This window comes from Empidonax traillii, unplaced genomic scaffold, assembly GCF_003031625.1.
Source record: "Empidonax traillii isolate 1590-97213 ecotype Southwest subspecies unplaced genomic scaffold, ASM303162v1 scaffold84:size2688230, whole genome shotgun sequence".
NCBI classification, from domain to species: domain Eukaryota; kingdom Metazoa; phylum Chordata; class Aves; order Passeriformes; family Tyrannidae; genus Empidonax; species Empidonax traillii.
This window is the reverse complement of record NW_020955277.1, coordinates 760,424-767,239: the sequence shown is the minus strand read 5'-3', so window position 1 is coordinate 767,239 and position 6,816 is coordinate 760,424.

Genomic DNA, 6,816 nt, shown 5'->3' with positions numbered 1-6,816 from the left:
AGGCCATCTCATCCAACCACCCTGCAATAAGCAGGGATGTCTTCAACTAGATCAGGTTGTTCAGAGCCCTGTCCTACCTGACACTGTCCAGGGATGGGGCAGCCACCACCTCCATGGGCAAACTATGCTGGTGTTTCACCACCCTCGTGTAAAGAGCTGTAGAAACATCAGGTGCAGCTCCAGCACTGTGCTCGGATGGAAGGTCTCTGTGCTACCCTCTAGGATGGCATGAGGTGGGGTTGCACCTTGGTGGAGTGAGGTACCACTTTGGAGTGGGTGGTGGCTCTGGGCCCACAAGATGGCACCAGTGGACAGCTTTTCACAGGGGTCTGTGACACTTGCAGGCCTTCAGGTCATTTGTTCTCTCAGCGTCCCTGCTATTTTTTTCCTTTGCTCCCCTCCACGTTTAATTTTTTTCATCTTCATGCACAGCACTGCTGCTGATGCAGCAGAAACAACACTCTGCCTTTTGAAGCTACTGCCTCTCCAGTTCCAGCTGTGGCAGATTCAGAAAGTGTCATGATACAAACCCCACAAATTAAAGCAGATACATTATGTCAGCAGATCACAATTCCGTGTTGAGTACCTGAAAAACTGTCAGTTTTACATCTGGCACTCAGTGTCTTCTCCAAAATAAATATGACTGCAGTGGCGTCCAGCATGGCTGAGGGTGAAGCATGAGGAAGAAATAAAGTTTATCTTTCAGATTTAGACTTTGGGATTCCTGCAGGCAGGGTTTACATAAAAGTCCTTACAGATTCTGTGAAGGAGACAGAACTAGAGCACCTTTGTAATGTATTTTATCTATCCCATCTTTCCTGGCCTGTGCACTGTTTATGTATGTCCTGTTCAGTAGATCAAAAGCAGGAGAGATTCTTACCTTCCAGCTGAGAAATTATTTGATCTGATTTAGTTTGATTTGAATTTGACTCCAGTGAAACTTTGCCCTTTGGCAGCACCTTGAGCACACATCAAGTACCTGCCTCCACCTTGTCAGGCACCTACCAGATGTGCGTTCAGGTGGCAGATGGGTCTTACTGCCCTACCATCCCTAGTAAAGATGGATGCTATCTCCTGGAGAACACTGAGTTACCAATTCCCACTATTTCCATGCTGAGATCTTCTATCCTCTCACAGATCTGTATATGTAGGGTTATCATCAGTGCATTACTTAGTGAGTATAAAAATGATGCAAAATGCTTCAAACAGTAGTGAGCTTTTTTTCCCCCAAGAAACTGCCCCATGGATTCTTTCCTAAAAAGCATCATGGGTGACAAATGTAAACAAAACTATGTATTCTTCCTTTTTTTTTATTATTAGTGAGAGCTGCCCCTTCATTCTCAGCCACATCTAAGCAAACATAGTTAATTGCCCAAAAGACGACTGACTGTGAACACTCACTGGTGAACTCACACGGTAACACTGGAGCTCAATATGGGTGCTCAGGCTATTTTCTGGTTATGTTTCATTGACCTTGGAAATTTTCCTATTTCCTAGTTTTTGAACTTTCTTTTATGGAAAAGGTCAAGCCCAGACTGTCTCTAAAATGCAGGAGCAGATTCCTACATTCATGCCTAAGCTGAGGACGACAACATTGCATGTGCCCGCTTCTGTTTTTATGAACTGATTTTCTTGGGAAACTGGAGAGAGTCTGGGATCATAAAACAAAATTTGTATTTTAAATACTTTTTTTTGATGATGGTCTTAAATTCTGCTTTCAGTCTGCATATCAGACTGAAATATTTTCTGTAATATTCCATTAAACAATTAAGGGCTCACATACATTTTAGAAGACGTGGAAAACTTCACAGTCAGTGCACTATGCAGAGAAATCCCTTGTTGATAGTGACAGCAGAGGGCGTCTGCCAAAATGCATTGTTTTCTTGGGTTTTTTAGGTCCAGCAGAGCTCCCTGTGAGTTACCATCTGGCCTCCAGCAAGTGGCACTTCATGTGCAGTTACTCTCCACCCATGTATGGACCTCTGCCGAAATCTACCACTTGCTTTAGATCTTATTTCACCCAACTTCTGTCTGTCTTACCGGCTGTGAATTTCATGTGGCATAATCTGCAGCAAAAAGTGGCAGCAGTGTCCTATGGACTCACCCTTGGTTTATAAAAGTGCATCCCCAGCAACGCAGTGCCTATGCTATAGTATGGCTGACCTGTCCTGTCTTTTATCATCTCACCTCAGCCTTCCCTGGTAGATTTCAAAGGGTACTGTTATCGTCGTTGTATCTGCAGGAAGAGCAGAGCATACATGAGGTACAGTCACATGTGCAGGGACTCAGTGGCAGATGAGCCTGTCCTGCAGCCAATAGTCAGGCCCACCACGTGCTGATCCAGTTTCCTGATGTTTCTGAGACGTCAAAAGAAACAAGAAAAATAATTAACAGAATCCAGTCCGTGAACTGAAAGTGTGCAAAAGAGAAGCAAGCAGTGCTCCACTGAGACATACAGCACATCTGGAGGTAGCATAAGCTTTTCATGTTACTCCACAACACACATCAGATTTGAAACGTTGTATCATAGAATCATAGAATTGTTTAGGTTGAAAAAGACCTCTGAGATTGTTGTGTCCAACCTTTAACTCAGCACTGCCAAGTCCACCACTAAACCAGGTCCTTAAGCACCACATCTATATGTCTTTTAAATACCTCCAGAGATGGAGACTCAACCACTTCCCTGGGCAGCCTGTTCCAGTGCTTGACAACCTTTTCAGTGAAGAAATATTTCCTAACATCCATTCTAAACATTTCTTGGAGCAACTTGAGGCCATTTCCTCTTGTCCTAGGGACACCTTTTTGCCAGATCAGAGTATTTCTTTTTTCTGATGAAGGAATTTATATCTAATTTTGACAGTGGGGAACCTCTGTGCAGGCAGCTTTTATCCTGGACGTATGTTTTAAAATACCACTCTCCCAAGGCAATATAGTGGCTAAGAGGCACCAGCCACCTTGTTAGGAAATTACACATTGAACAGTCAGTGTTGATACAATGGATTATAAGGTGAATTACAGTGCAACCAGGCTGTATTAGCAAGATGCCATCAAACTGCATGCAGAGTGTAAACTGGTGGATGGAAAAGTAAATTCCTTATTTGACATTCCAGAAACACATAACCTGAGCCAAGAGTTCAAGAACCACAATGAAATAAAAAGATAGACAGCTGGTTGTTTGTCATGATATCTCTGTGTAGAATTAGGGGCTTTAATTACATATGAGTAATATTAATGACAGTTTAAAGTGGAATGTAGCTAATCATTATGGTACTGTCTCCAAGCAGGGTGCTGGGAAGCAATACAATATTTTCTTTCAAAGGAAATGAAAACTCAGCAAATCTATTTTTGAGTACTAGCAGTGTGTAGTAGTCTGAGGATCTAGGCTGAATTTTCTGCCTTGTTAGAGCAGTATTCAGTCACAATTAGAAGACACAATTCTTTACAGATTTGTTTAATCTCTCTAGTCACACTGAGAACCAGAAAGCACAGGAGAAGGCTTAAAAATAATGAGATCGGCTTAAAAATAATGAGATCAGCTTAAAATAATAAAATTTGAATAATTTAGTTTGCCTTCTAGTTTTTAACCTTTTTAATTTTAGGTTCCCAGACTGCACTCGACAGTGCTGAGACTAACACTCTTTTCAAAAGGGAACCAGAGGCTTCCAAGCAGGAGCTGTTGAAAAAGCAGCACGTTTGGAGAGATGCAGACTGAAGAGGAACACCCCACCTTCTGTACAAGTATCAGCCTGCTTTGTAATGGAGGCAAACCCACCCACTACAAGTGGTTATTGACTTGCAGACAGGGATGAAGGAAAAACAGTGCAGCACCAAGATGGTCTCTGGCCACTGGAAGTCTGTGCAGTCACAGAGGCAGACACGTTTTCACCCAGCTGTGAGAAAGCTGCCACTGCTCTTGGTTTCCTCTCAGCTGGTTTTAGGAAACTGGTCTACTTTGGGCCTCTGAGGTCTGCAAAGCCTCTCAGTCTTCATAGACTGAGGCATAGGATTTAGGCAGTATTTTGGTATGCTGGGACAAAATCCAGAGAATCTAATTATCCATTATGCTGGTTTAACAGTCCACAGTATTCAAACCAGATGAGAATCAGGACTAAACATCTCAAAAAAACCTTGAAAGATCTGAGACTCTTGCTAAGAGCAGTCCTGCAGGAAAACTGCAGTTTTCACTTGGTCACATTATGCTGTGTCCTGTGAAAAGCATGGTAGAAATGGAAAGTGCTGGGTTGACTACAGAGCTTCAGGGCCCTGCAGTGCATGTTCCTCTCTACCATGGTTTTGGCTGCCTGGGCTCACAATCAGGTTTGATAAACAGTTGTCTAGACTTGAAAATGTTGTGAAGAAAGAGTTGATTGAGAAGAAGCTCAAAGAAACCTCAGCAAGGGCTCTTGCTCTTTTCTTGAGAGCTGCATTTAATCTGACTTGGACCCTGCCTGAAATGTAATGCATCCATGGCCTGTCTGGCCGTGTATCTTGTTGATCCTGACCCATGGACTGTCTCTGTGACATTGCCTCAGCCATTGCTCAGCACTATGGACTTGTCTGGTGATCACTTGACTGAGTCTGAGCTGGTTTCTCTGTTTGGTCCACCTTGTTATCTAAGCGTCCTGCTCCCTTTCCCTGGTGGAGTAGCTTGCCCTTGCTGCTCATGGACACAAGGGCAGCTGAGCTGCAAATGACACTAACACATCCTGGGAAGTGTAATGAAACACAATCTCAAACGGAATTGCTTGAAAATAGTATCTAATTGGTTCTTTAGAGTATTGTTTGGTGTATGGAAAGCATTTAATTCTCTCTCTCACCTCTGTGCAAAAAAAGCCACCTCTTACACAACTCATATCTACAGAGGGAAGTTTTCTTGCTTGGTGCTGAACTTTGAATTTAAACCACTGTTGTTAGGTTGGTATTTTCCTCTCCTCATGTGAGTTCTTATGCCTCTGAGTTTCAACCAAATTCACATTTCTCTGAAATAAGCATTAACCTGCGTATAATGTCAGTGGTGTAAGTGGCAGGACTTATTTATCTGAACTAAGCAAAGAGATGTTTTAATGAAATAGCTCTGCAGGATTTAGACTGTTGCAGGCTGCAAGTAACATGAAAGATTTGCTATGTTATGGAAACATACATCTTTCTGCTTTCTGTATTGATCTCTCTCAGATAGAGCTTGCTTTAATTCCCAGTGTGTATCTGTCAGTTTGATTTCTTCTCATATTTTAGCTGTAATTTACCCATTGGTTTGCCCTCTGGCATGGTGAGGACAGCAGTTCATAATCAATGGCAGGCTTTCTCCTATTAATCTTGTTTAGTAAGATCCTGATGTTCTTCCTGCAAAGGGCAAGAGGACAGTTCACACCAGCCTCAGTGTAGGCAGGAGAGTGCCCCAAACACGAATGGCTTCAGCAGCAGGTGTTCCAAGGTATCCACATTAATCTTCTCCTTTGCTGAAATTAGGACTTTTGCCATCCTCTACTGGGCTGAAGTCAAACATCCATGGAACCTGACTCTCCAGCATTAGGTGTGAAAGGTGTTGCCATATAAAGCTCTCCATTCATTTTAATTGCAATAAAACCCCCCAACTAGTTCACTTGAAAGCTTGACACCTTTAAAAGTGCTTACAATTACCTTAAGCTGATCTTCTGAGACTGGAAGGAAGAAACCATGAGAAAGGTGAATTTTTTACTTTCCAGTGACAAAAATCTACCTTTCTTACATGTTTTAATACCTGGAAACAGGTACAGATGTGAGGTTTGGGTCAGAGAAATGACTCATCAACCTGAGACTTGGGTCAGAACCATTTGGAAGTAGAGGAGCCCTGATTTCGGAGTCTCAGTCTGCCAAGGCCATGAGCTGCCTGCAGTGGGACTGGACATGAACATATGCCTTTGTACTACTGTGTCATAGTTAATTTTTCAACAACAGCTGTTCAAAGATATTCAGAGGCCTGGAATGCTGCAGTACTTCCTGGGGAGGTAGATTAAGCTTCAGTTCTACAGGGATTTTGATCTGTAAGTCTTTATTTTGTATGTTGTACAACTCATGTAAGTCCTTTCAGGCATAGGCTTGCACAGAGGAGATCCATTGACTAAATGCAGTCCAGCTGGTCAGAAACTCAACAAATATGCAATTCATGTGATTACACAACCAAACATGACATTTATTTCATGTATGTGTTCATAATCACTCAATATCCAGTCTCCAAAGTTTTTATATATTAGCATCATTTATGTTGCATAATGCAATACATATGCATGCACATAAAAGTTTATGTGTGATTACTGGACACTGATATAGTAAATATTTAGATTTTCTATATAAATTAAAACAGCAAGAGAAAAAGGCACGGGCTATTTGAACTCCTTCTAACTCCTTGAATTTTTGCATGATTTATGTGTTTTGGACAGGATCATTTTTTTATTTCAAGGTACTGAGAATTGTGAGTGTCTGTAGAGATGCAGATTATAGTTACTCATTACAGCTTGTAGTAGTACTCAGAGTTGTTATTGTCTTAATTTTTTTGAGGGCTTTGCATTATCATACAAAAGGAGTAAAGCAATAAAACTTTATTTCTAGATGTGCTTTTGCTAATATTTGATAATAGATAAATAAATGCTTTGTAGGGTAATTTGAAATAAAACAGTGTATAATTAGATATTTGCCTAGAATTGGAAGAGAGTGCTGCTTTGAATAGGGTGGAAATAATTTTACTCAAATGCTGGATAGAAGGGATTTTCTTAGTGAATACATGTAAGGGAACTACATCCATACACAACATACATGCTCATAGTACCTTGTAGATAGAAT